Below are 14126 nucleotides of genomic sequence, written 5' to 3'. Positions count from 1 at the left end.
GAATACACAAAGGGCACATCATACCTACAAAATGGTGGATTATTTTTCAAGCAACTGTTTTATTTCATAGTCTATAATGTGTTTATAAAGTTACATAAAGATATACTTTCATATTGCAATCTTTTTATCTGTAGTGTCTAATCTTTGATGCAACACAATATCTGTCTGATAAACTGTTTCAGTGAAAGTTTTAAATTATTATTAACTTGCGATTTCATTTTGTGTTGTTTTCACAACATACTTATAAAACAAGATTAGTTAAGTAAAGATATTCTTACCTCCTTCAACATCCCTTACCCATGGACAATATCGCTTCCTACTACTGTCAAACCCACTGGCACGATGCTAGAACAGCTAATCTTGAGCATGCGCTGAATTTTATGGTATCCTAAGAACGCACACACCACACTCATCTTTAGCACGCACTTACTTCCTGGTATCCTAAGAACGCACACACCACACTCATCTTTAGCACACACTTACTTCGTGGTATCCTAAGAACGCACACACCACATTCATCTTTAGCACGCACTTACTCCGTGATATCCTAAAACGCATACACCACACTCATCTTTAGCACGCACTTACTTCGTGGTATCCTAAGAACGCACACACCACACGCATCTTTAGCACGCACTTACTTCGTAGTATCCTAAGAACGCACACACCACACTCATCTTTAGCACGCACTTACTCCGTGGTATCCTAAGAACGCACATACCACACTCATCTTAAGCACGCATTGACTTGATGGTATCCTAAGAACGCACACACCACACTCATCTTTAGCACGCACTTACTTCGTGGAATCCTAAGAACGCACACACCACGCTCATCTTTAGCACGCACTTACTCCGTGGTATCCTAAGAACGCACATACCACACTCATCTTTAGCACGCATTGACTTGATGGTATCCTAAGAACGCACACACCACACTCATCTTTAGCACGCACTTACTTCGTGGTATCCTAAGAACGCACACACCACATTCATCTTTAGCACGCACTTACTTCGTGGTATCTTAAGAAGTATCATGAGAACGCACACACCACACTCATCGTTAGCACGCACTTACTTCGTGGTATCATAAGAACGCACACACCACACTCATCATTAGCACGCACTTTCTTCGTGGTATCCTAAGAACGCACAGACCACATTCATCTTTAGCACGCACTTACTTCGTGGTAGCCTAAGAACGCACACACCACACTCATCTTTAGCACGCACTTATTTGTGGTATCCTAAGAACACACACACCACACTCATCTTTAGCACGCACTTACTTCGTGGTATCCTAAGAACGCACACGCAGTGTAAATAGTGCATTCTTTCTCATGAAACATTTGATTTGATATTCATGTAGGTGTTTAAAAAAATATATTTTCAACATTCACATTTTACATTCCACATGGGTCACTTAAATAGGTTCAATTTACAACTGATCACCAAACACATCGTTTAAAAAAATACGACTGCAAATACAACAATTATAAAAAAAATGTTTTAAGTACATGTAAGCACAATAATCACGTCAACATACTATTTGCACACATTAAAATTATAATGGTCCGTTTTATGTAGTGTTTACAAAATGCCATATGTTCGCCGAAACTGAAGTCATGTCAATATACACCCCCCCCCCCAAAAAAAAAATTACTACAAAATATATTTTCACAGAGACCGGTAGGGTAGAAGGTTCTACAAACATATCAAAAGTTTGCCAAAATCGGATCTCGGGAAAGTTGTTTTTTTCAGGTTGGCCGACAAGATGGCGCTAAAACCAAAATATGGTTATAGATTTGTAAGTATCTAATCAAATTTGATGAGTCTGGTGTATCTACCTAGGTTTCGGGAGTGGGGGTGGGGGTGCAAAGAACACATTAAAATCATCCGCCATAATGTAAGTCTATTATGTTACACGGAAATTCATCATGGCGTGCAAAATGGCCACCTATACAATAAGACAAACAATATGTCCATAACTTTTGACTCGAAACGTCAAGGTTTTTATGTCAAACGCATAAGTTTAGGAGACAAGGAACACTTTACTTGAATTGTCGGTATCCCTTAGCAGTTTAGTAATCATAAAATCCAATTTATGTCACTCAGCTGTCCGCTTTCACCTGATACCCAATCACTGTTTTTCATAAAATTTGTCTCCGAGCATTACATTTAATTGTCTCCTCCTCAGTACCGACGTTTGGATAGTCACATTTTTTCAGTTTGACAAGGGTAACATACAACAGTGCTGTGGAATTCATAGTGTCTGCAGCTGCAACGAGAGGATTTACATCGTACAGAGCCGTTACAACAGATGATTTTCAATCGTTCCTGAGCAGCAGCATTGTTTTGGGTAATGATTGGAATTAATTGTTCATTGTCCTGTTTCCACCCCCATTTAGTCAGTTTCATATTATTTATATCCCCATTTATATCATGATCTGATAGTATACGCGTTGGCTATGGAATACTAGTACATGTGATGTTTGGCGAGTAGCTCGGGAGTGTGAAAATGTTTCAGCAGTATAAACTTTGTGTGTAAAAATGTTATGGCGCAGTTATTCTAAGGAATTGTCAAGATTGCATGTGTCGACTTAAGACTTGTTTAGAAGGAAGAATGAACTAGCCAATTTTAAGATAGAAGAGCTTTTACTAATTTCCGAAAGACGGACGGTTAACCGATTCCGATGATCCTTGAAGTTCAAATTACAGCCTAAGTAAGCATGGACAAAGCGCAACTCAATGCATACTTCATCTCCCATTGTTTTCAAAAATAAGTATTACCGGTATACATATTGTGTTCCTTTGACTGTTTGTTTACATCAGAGAGGAAGTAGTTGGTCTTATTATCGCTTTCGATAATAAGTCTTGTGAACTAGAAATATAGGTCAGGTATGCGAAATCCTGTATTGCACTGTTGTACGCGGATATTACAGGTGCAAATAGGGTCCAAAGGTTTTGCAAATGCACGGTCATCCCACTACAATAATAATCCAGCCATTATTGGCATGTCTTTGATGTCTGAGCAAATTCATTCTTCTTCTTTTCTGTGGCCGTCACGGGTTTGATCACATTCTCAAAACCGTGTACCATCTGCTAACGTCGTCTCGACCCTAAAAGGGAAGAGTGCAACTGCTCGGCATGATCCAGCAGTATCTGAATCTCGGGATCTTCCTGTGTCATTTCGGCTATAAGCTGTCTGTTTAGGCACTGGTGAGCAAGAACATGGCACCGCAAAGCCCTCTTTATATCTTTCCCCGTCGCAATATGTACAACTGCATATTCCCCCATAGACAGTCTCAATTATTTGTTTGAGACCGGTTTCTTCAATTTTTGGTTACAATGGTGGGGAGTTTGTGCTTCATTATCAAAACTAAAATTATGGTTTTCAGGAAGAGGGGCAGACTATTGTGAAATGAAAAATGGAATTTTGATGGCAAAGAATTAACTGTTGTAGACGATTTTAATTATCTTGGCACTGTTTTCATCTACACAGGGATTTTTAAGCTGAATCAAGAATATTTAGCAGGTAAAGAAATTAAGGCATTAAACGTACTATTGCAACATTGTAAAAAGTACGATGTAAAGCCAAAGATACTGTGTCAACTTTTTGATTCATTGGTTGGCTCTATACTTAAATATTCAGCAGAGGTATGGGGATTTAAGCAATCAAAAGAACTAGAGAGAATACATGTGAAATTTTGCAAACGTATTTTAAAACTTATAGCTAATACATCTAATGCGGCCGTATATGGGGAGTTAGGTCGATACCCTCTGTTCATTACAAGGTATATACAAATTATTAAATACTGGAGTGAAATTATACATACAGATAATACTATTATTAAAAAGGTTTATGAGCAGGCCAAAGCAGATTGTAACGCTGGCTTAAAAAATTGGGTATATAATGTTAAGTTATTGCTAAGCAATCATGGTTTCACTTATATTTTTGAAGACGCTGAAAATGTCGATTTGAAATCATTTATATGTATTTTTAAACAACGTATCATTGACAATTTTATTCAGGAATGGTCCCAGAGCATGAAGACAAACCATGTTCTTACTACTTATGTACTTTTCAAAAACAATTTGCATTACGAATCATACCTCGATTTACTACCTAGCAGCCTAAGAATGTTTTTCTGTAGGCTAAGACTATCGGTTCACCCACTAAGAATACAAACCGGTAGATATGGTAGAAATAGAATTGCTAGGGATCAGCGTTATTGTTTATTTTGTAATTCACATGATATTGAAGATGAATATCATTTTATGCTTATATGTCCATTTTAAGAGGAGATACGCAAAAAATATGTACCAAAGTATTATTACCAACGCCCATCGATGTTTAATTTTTTTGGAAATGTTGGGCATTGATAACAAAACCAAAATAATTAAAATTTCTCTTTTTGTTAAATACGCATTAAATAAAAGAGACTCATTGTTAAATGTAAGTTCATCCTCGTAAACAAGGACACATACTTAAACATTTTGAATATCACAATATGTATGTATATCACAATAAAATGTAATAAGTATATAATAAAGACCAGGTATACCGTATATACAGGTATTCCGTAGTTACTGTAAATATATGATAAAGTGACATGAATGTTCTTAATTATGCTTTGTTTGTTTTGTTATATTGACGATGTACATTGTGCAAGTCACAATAAAACACATGTTCTGTTCTGTTCATTGCAAGTTTTCAAACAAATGTTAAGTTTGACTGAATGCGCGATATGTCCCACGAGTACATTTTGATCATAGGCAGGAATTTGACTGACAACTGCCCAGGACGCTGGCTTTCCTGATGCAAGCTATGCACCATGCCCTGCCAATTCGGTCTCACCTGACTTGAGCTGAAGGAGACCCCCCCCCATCGTCTTGTCATAATCCAGAATCGCGGAAGGTCAAAACTATGGCATTTGACATAACAATCATAACATTTGAGTAAAAAGGTATTGAATTTTGGTGCTTCGTATTGTGTCGGTGTCTATTTTGGACGCCCTGGTGGATTTCTGTGTAATATAATACACTTACATTATGTCTGATGATCTTAATGTGCTCTTTGTCGCACCAAAATCACACACATTTATCGAAAAATTACATATTTATGATCAATTATAGTTTTTGGCGGCTATCTTGGCGGCTATCGTGAAACAATAAAACTTTTCGGAGGTCAGATTTCAATAAACGTGTTATATGTTATGAGGTACCTTATACCTTACAGGATCAGTTAAAATACCCTTAGAAGCAATTGTTTGTGTGTTGATAGGTTATTTATTTTTTTATATATATTGACCTGACTATTTTCAAAGCTTTAACGGAGGTGTATGTGTGCCAGTTGACTCCAATTGTAAGACTTTACAGTGTTTATGCAAGGCAACCGTATGCACCACCACCATGGGTAAACTAGTGAACAATTTACCCAACCATAACGTTCAGGTAAGAGTAGTGGTATATCGCTAGTCACTACTGAAAGGCTATGATCAATCTGGATCTCGATGTTTTCACTGCACGACCTTAACCCATTTATGCCTAGTTGACTCTCCCATCCTTCTAAATTGGATCAATTTATTTCCAAAATTAGGGATGTCTAGTATACTTATTCCTATATTTATAATATTTCTTACAGAAATTCCTATAAGCAAACAGCGTAGACCCGGATGAGACGCCGCATCATGCGGCGTCTCATCTGGGTCTACGCTGTTTGCAAAGTCCTTTTTTCAGGACGCTAGGCATAAATGGGTTAATGCATATACCCAACGAGAGAGAGAGGTTCGTTAGATAGTTACACTGCTTGAGAGCTCGTCTGAAGCGTTAACGGTCTCTTCACGCATAGTAACACATTACGGAGTATTACAATCAATGGTGGTTTTGGAGACGACACATAATTTCTGATTATGTTTTGTATTGTCTGTGACTGAAACATTTTGTATTCGTATATACGAGAGAATGGAGTCAATGGGGATTGGTGATAACAGCCTCTTAGCCAACTTGTAGAAGAAGAATGTCAGGCGAGCCATTACCTTTCTTTCTTGGAGTTGGGGTAACTCAAGTGACATTAGCATATTGGTGACAGGGTTTCTGCATGTTTTATTAATCCCTATCTAAGAGACTATCAGTTAATCATCAATCGTTTCGGTAGCAAATGGTAATCATCTAGAAATCTATGTATTATTGAAACTGGCTTCTGTATTCCGTTCTTGAAATTTATTTTGACTTTGCCTGTTTTAGTTGTACCAAATATAATATAAAGTGTAGCCATCTTGCCGTTTTATCTTGGGAACTGACGGGCTCAATACCGGCGACGTAGATATGTTTCATCTTTTGCGTTTTTGCCTGTTGCTTGGTAGATGACGTTAAGCATACATGTATATGCATGTTCAGAAAGTGGTGACGCATAATCTATGTGATGTCAGTTCTCGCGTGGCTCCAGTACCACAACATGGAAAGTGTGCCAAAGTCAAAATAGATAGTTCCAATATGTCGCTTGAGCAGTTACTTTTGCCCGACCAATCTGGGAAAACTGAAACTGAACTAAAATGATTGTTCTTCACGTCCAACTAAAATTGGCTATTGCAATCAGGTCAAGCACAGCTTATAATTTACAATTATTGTAACATGCTTATGACGTGTAAGAAATGTATTAATAAATAAACGTATAATCTGTGTTTTAAAGAACTGGTTTAAAATATTACAATCTGATGATGTCAAGTACATAGTGTTTGACATGTTATAACATGATCATTATATATACCCAGAAAAAGTCGTATTTGGTTAAATCTCTCAATGAATTATTTGACAGAATAGGGTTTAGTGAAGTATTTTTTTTTTCAAGGGGTAGGAGATATTAAGATATTTTTATCCATAGCTAAAAACGAATATCTGATATGTTTTCCAAACCTGGTCAAGTGAAATGCAAAACACGACCAGATGTAGAAGTTATAGCCGTTACAGTAGCTTTTAGTTCAACCCATATTTAAAGGTAGTAAATATTTCAAAATATAGAGTTGCGTTTACTCGTTTTAGAGTATCTGCCCTTAGACTAAAAGTGGAAGCAGGGAGATGGCACAAGCCTGAAAAGATACCGTTTCAAAACAGAAACAGTTCTTGAGGACGAATTTTATTTTCTACTTGAATGTCCAATATTTATTTACTGACGTAATAAGTATATAAATAAATATTACTGGAAGAACACAAACATTATCATGTTTATTGACCTCTTACCGACTGACAATTAAACACATGTACGAAATCTATCTATTTTTGTTTTAACAGCTTTTAAATTGGGAGCTTATTTAAATTATCAATAGTTTTTCTCTATATACTTACATTTATTTATCTATTTAATATACAAGTACAAAATACGATTAAGTGTATACACATGTTTGTATTTAGACGTTCATCTAGGTTTAGGTTGAATACAAATTTCTGTATTAAGACTTTCATCTAGGTTCGTTTAACAATTCTGTACGTGATTGACCATCAAATATTTTGCTGTAATATATTTAGACGTTCATCTAGGTTTAGGTTGAATACAAATTTCTGTACTTTCATCTAGGTTCGTTTAACAATTCTGTACGTCATTGACCATCAAATATTTTGCTGTAATATATTTAGACGTTCATCTAGGTTTAGGTTGAATACAAATTTCTGTATTAAGACTTTCATCTAGTTTCGTTTAACAATTCTGTACGTCATTGACCATCAAATATTTTGCTGTAATATATTTAGACGTTCATCTAGGTTTAGGTTGAATACAAATTTCTGTATTAAGACTTTCATCTAGGTTCGTTTAACAATTCTGTACGTCATTGACCATCAAATATTTTGCTGTAATATATTTAGACGTTCATCTAGGTTTAGGTTGAATACATATTTCTGTATTAAGACTTTCATCTAGGTTCGTTTAACAATTCTGTACGTCATTGACCATCAAATATTTTGCTGTAATATGCGTGTACTCACGGGCTTAAAGCCTAATGTGTGTTGAAACTCACTCTATTAAAAAAAACTCTATTATAATTTACTTATATCATGATTCGACTAATCATCCTTGATGACAATACGCCCTTCAAGTAGCCGTAGAATTTATCCAGAGACTTACGATGAGGTGCGCCAACTTGTCTAGAAGATTCCCCTTAAACTTAAAAAAAAAATTTGTCCGAAGGATAGACATTGCTCTGCGGTTTTGCCTGATTTTTCACATACTTTATTTTAGAACCCGATACTATGCAAACATTCAACGATCTACATGTGGGTTCGAAGTCCTTTTCAAAGCTAGAAATATATATTTGAATCGGCTAGACGAGATAGTGAAAGAGGACAAGGCGAAAAGTGCATGTTTAGTGGATAATGTAAGATTCTACAACTTCGAGCGTATGCAATTTTGGACAATGTATACAATATTGTTACAAAATATTTTAGCTATCTTCTCTAACATTAATACCTTGTTTCTAAAGATGACATCTTTGTGTTTTCAGAATTTAAGGCAGATTTGGAGCAACTGACTGTTTTGTTCCAGAGACTCGTAACTCATGGACTCAAGTTTAAAGGTTCATGTGTTTGTTATTTTCAAACGCTCGGTTACATATCTGGAGCACATCATATCGGAACAAGGTATTGCTACACACCGTGAGAGCCGATTCAATATCTACTTGGCCTTTTCCAGCAAATGTAACCCAGTAAGCTCTTGTCTGGATACTGTAGGATTGTACCAGCATGTTTCAAACATTATACTACAATCGCCCACCTCTGAAATCATTAGGCCCAAAATTATCCCCCCCCCCACTGTTCTTGCCTGTGTAGCCTTCTCCAAACTAGGATAGAAGCTGTACATTTTGCAGCAACAGGATTAGTCCTCTGAACGAGTTGTAACTTATGCAGCAGGCCAATATCAACTATGGTGCACACCAATTAAAATTCCTTGCGCTGAAATTGTCTATAACGAATACCTTTCATGACTATTTGTGTTCCACACCATTTAATGTAACAACTGACAATAACCATTCAACTTATGTCATGTCTGCAACAAATCTTGATGTGTTCGGTTAGCGCTGAGCCGCCGCTTTCCCGCAATTTTGATATAATTACAATTTTTACAACACAGGTGAATTAATACATATTGGTGTCCGATGTAATTAAGGCAATTTACGATTCTGCTTCAGTTCAGCTTCTAGCCGTTGAATGTCTGAAAGGTATCTCTGCTTCACAGGCAATTACATTGGACCCTTACTTATTAAAGTAAGTTAAATACATAGGTAAACAAGGGACACACTTGTCACAAAACCAGGTTTTCAATTTGAAAAAATAGTCTGATAAAGGGAGACAAATCAAAATGTGCATTGTTACTGATTGTTCCTAGATACCCCCCCCCCCTTGTGTCAAATTAAATCTATTTTAGTCGTGGCGACCCTTGGAGATATCGACGTAATTCTTTCGCATTACACACCGTCCAAAGATTGTGAACAAATGTACCGAGTAATTTTAAAATCTCACAATGAATGACCTAGTTTTTGCACGGACAAGATCAGTTATGGCCGTTTATGACCTTTGAACTCAAAGTGTGACTTTGACCTCGGAGATATCGACGTAATTCTTTCGCGCGACACACCGTCCATTGATGGTGAACAAATGTGCAAAATGATTTTAAAATCTCACAATGAACGACATAGTTATGGCCCGTTCCGCTCGCGGGCCCGCCTGCCCGCCCGCAGGCCCACCCGCAGGCCCACCCGCCCGAAAGCCCGCCCGCTCACCCGCCTGCCCGCCGACATTCGCCAATCTAATAACAAGTTGTTTCCTTCGGAAAACCTGGTTAAAAACAGTCATGTGAACATGACATAGAACACGTTATTGAAATTACTTATAGTGGTACGAAACCTTAAAAGGTGAAATATCTATCAGTCTGTATATAAAAAATTGACACATGGATTTTAATCGCCTATCACATTTATTATGGGAGTATTGTATTTTAATTCCACATAAGATGGTCAACAGGTCCGACGAAACGTTTTGTGAGTTCGCTAAATGGCTTGTCAGAGTGTTCATGTTCATGATGTTTGTCATCCGGGGCTATCTCTATCTAGGCCATTAAAAACTTCGTTTTACTAGCTATGAATTGCACATCGTATTGGTAGTAGTGTTTTTCACTGTAGTAGATGTAGGAGTTGTATTTGCTGGAAAAAACCATCATTCCTCCTGCAAATCTAGTGCATATTACCCAACGATAATTGCAACTAGTTCGAATTGAATGACTCCAAGTTTACACATTTAAAGGAGGTTATGATGATGAGTTGGTTATAATAGACAGCTGTACCTGTGATGCAAAGTACCTTTTATTTAACAGAAGGCCAACCCAAATGCCAAAGCCCTGTTCGACCGTTTAAATCCGTACTTTGTCTGTGAAAGGATATTTAATTGAAAATACTACATCTGCGCACCAGTACATGCATACACTGCTTCTTAGAGCAGCTCAACTGTGGATTCCGCACATAACCTATTGTTCGGTTTGAACTCAAGATTTCAAGTGTATGTCTATCTCGGCATAACTCCGTGAAATACAGGAGAGGCATTGCCCTCGTAATACGTTGCACCATGCAGGAACGCCTAAAATATAGAGTTGTTGGTGATTGCGCCAACACGCGTGAATAACAAAAACAAAGCTCTACTTGGTAGTAGGTTAAGAGAATCAAATCTGTATAAATGATCATGTACTTATTAAGCAAGTCAATCTGCAAGGCAAACATAAAATAGCTGATGAATGTGAGAGAAAACCAAACGTGGTTCAAGATATCCCATATGCAGGCAAGCCTGTGTACAGAGTACAGAGCGAACCGAGAAAAAAACTATTCGTACTCTGTACAGGAGCATGTTTCCGTGTGTTTATTTCCCAGAACCTGAACAGGAAACGCACCCACACTGTTCACTAGGTGAGATCCTTTGAAGGTCTAGTTATTATTCTTGTTTTGACAACTACTGTATTTCAAGTTCTGACACTGTAAAACAACTAAACAGAAACCACCAACAATGACCACTAACATTTATCTTGGTGTTACACCAGCACCTGAGCCCCTGCAATTTCTAATTATTCTTCATTACCCATCATTCTCTACTGGTTCTGTTTCACATCCAAGTTCTGAATGGCCAAGCACCCCTTCGGTCACAGGCATTCACTCCACTCCTGTGGACAGTCAAGTGGTTTCACTAACTTCCCATGTATTGATGTTTAGCAGAATTCCTTCACCGACCTCGTCCAAACAAGAGAGCCTTTCGCCAAGAAAGCCCGTAACCCAACGTCGCCGACAGACCGGCTGGGTGAATGGTTATTTGAACAGTTTTTTAAATATTAAAAAACATTGAAAATTTGCTGCTTTTGTTAAAAATATGTTCAAATTGCTTGAAATTTAAGATTTTAAGGTTGCTGTGTTGTAGTCAACACATCCCAATACAGTTTTTCCAATGAATGTTTATATGTGAAAAAAAAACAACATTATTGATGAAATCTCAGGTACTGTAAATGCTATTTTTTGCTTTGAGTTAAAAGTTATGACGTGATTGTTTCCGTGGTCATAGTAACATTTTTATTACCTGAATTTGTGCAAGCCTTGCTCTAACATGTTACGAGAGCAAGTTCCACGCTAGTTTGGCACCATCTTTAAAAAAAAGTTTGATATTCGAAATTAATCCATGTATTGGTATAAATGTTTCATTTATTGTAAATATCTTACCACAATGGTGGAAGTCTTTTTGTTAAGCGAGTCAATTTGTAACAGGCACTGTAACGTGTCTGTTGAAATAAATAAATATTTAACATGCATTTTTCCTTTAAATTCAATTATAATCACGATATTATTCCGTCAAATGTTTTGTTTGTGAAGCAGGCTAAAGTGTTAAAAGTTTATCATCTTCTAAAATATTTTTTTGTTTTATTTCATCTCTTCCTTGTTTAAACTTTCATCATTTAATGTTATGGAACATGGGGGAGAACTTGTATACAAAGTTAATTTTACATTTGACAAAGCTACTCTACATTTAACGTAATACCATTCATAGTAGAATATTGTGTGTATCATTAATGTGCTTATGATTATTTGAAGTTTGATTGCTAGTTGTTCGCTTGCGGACAACTAATGTTAATAACAAGTTTTGCAAGTCAGCCTGCTCTAAACTATGCTAAGAACGATAAATATCGCATCTGCCTGTTTATACTTCACCACTGTTACACTGCAGACAGCGAGTGTGTGTATGTAATCATTAGTGTGTAGACATTGGCCAGTTTATTATTGAAATCTGTACATATTGGCTGCGTTCAGTGAAAACGGGACTGAATTCATGTAAAATAGGTAGTGTCATGTGCACACTGATTAGCCTGTGCAATGCGCACAAGCTAATCAAATAAACAACCAATGAGTTATAAATTTTTGCCTTGTGGCATTTTTAGTAAACATCTAAAAGGGACCATTTCAGAGTTTGTCATTAAATGCTTAATATTGATAAATGTTAAAATTGGATCTTAAAAGCTCCATTAAAAAAAAAAAAAAAAAAAAAGAAACAAAAAAAAGTTATCATCAACTGGGCTCGAACCACTGACCCCTGGAATAAAAGTCTATCGTTTAGACCACTCTGCAATCCGTGCTGATACAATGAGAGATGTATTTTATACTTTACATAAGCAATCCTCCTAGTATGAAAATATATAACGACAACAACAGAACTCGCCAAATTATTAAATCGTTTAATTTTGTCAATTTACCCAAACTTTAAAACGTCCGTTTAATGTCTTCATTCTTGCAAATTGAATGAGTTCAATACACTGTCAGATCTTACATCATGAATAACTTACGAGTTTAGTGGTTGCATGTTAGCCTGGGGCCAGTCGATTTAAGCCCAGGAAACTCAATTTCAAAAGTTGGTTACAGTTAGGCTATAAACCAGGACAACTAGCTTTTTCAAAGCTTGAAACAACTCAATCCAAATAAACATAGAATACAAATTGGCGACTGTGGATCAATTAAGCTAATGAAATTATTCAATTCCGGCTCAAAACAAGACATGATGCATTAAAAGTCTGTCTTGTCGGCAAAATTGTTGCCTCAATAATTTAAAGAAAATAAATTAAGTATTAGATACACATAACACAACATGTACATGATTCTAGGCTTGTTATTCTTTAGCAAGGCAACCAACATTCTAAAGATTTTTGCAAGTGCAGCAACCAATTGCGAAAAAAGAGACATATTGTTTTTATTTTGTCTTAGTTATCCCTATAACATAAATATAATGATAAACAACAGTGCACCCACATCTCGACCTGTGCTTTGAGAAACACTATTTATAAATTTGAATCGGTCGTGTTAATTTCAAACTTGCGATACAAAAAGCTATAACATAATTTTGAAAACTGAGTTGCGTCTAAGATTATGCGATAGAGAACAACTTTAGTGCTTTCAGCGCTTTGATTTTGTTATTTGGTCAGTTGCCACAAACAAAGAGCCATTCAATGTGACTGAAGTGAATCAGAGCTTATGTATTTATAAAAATAAGATTTTATTCTCGCAAGTTGACCGGTTATTTGGATGTACATTGAGTTTTTTTGTCCAATAGTTTGTATGCGTCGTAAAAGTCAGTCTCAATGAACCGTGTTTTTTATAGGTCACGTTGCGTTGATCAAACATTCCGATTGAACAAGTTCTATCAATGAAACACAAAATCAACATATCAAATTGGATAAAATAACCTATGGTATCAGTTTGTATACAGATGTGCGGATTCCAATATGTTCAGAAGTGATCTGAGCAAAGTACATTTGTATTATTGAATGATGCCTCTGTGTAGAGTGTGGTAAAGAGAAATATTGAGGAAACATATGACAAGTAATTGTTATCAAACCATGGCATGTTTGTGTCCATGAATTGCTTATACCAGTACCTTTCATAATTTGTACCATGGGGCAAGGGAAGCAACTTATACGTGCCTAGTTTGTAATCTTCAAGGGAATTAAGCCGTACCTATTTGGTACTCAAATATTAACAATGTTTTGCCTTACACATGACTTCCTATTAATAATGGAGACATGTTTTATATGAAATGTTCAGCATATTTATAAGCTATTAT

The sequence above is a fragment of the Dreissena polymorpha genome, chromosome 1 (assembly GCF_020536995.1).
Source record: "Dreissena polymorpha isolate Duluth1 chromosome 1, UMN_Dpol_1.0, whole genome shotgun sequence".
In the NCBI taxonomy this organism is placed as follows: Eukaryota; Metazoa; Mollusca; class Bivalvia; order Myida; family Dreissenidae; genus Dreissena; species Dreissena polymorpha.
This window is presented reverse-complemented; position numbering follows the sequence as displayed.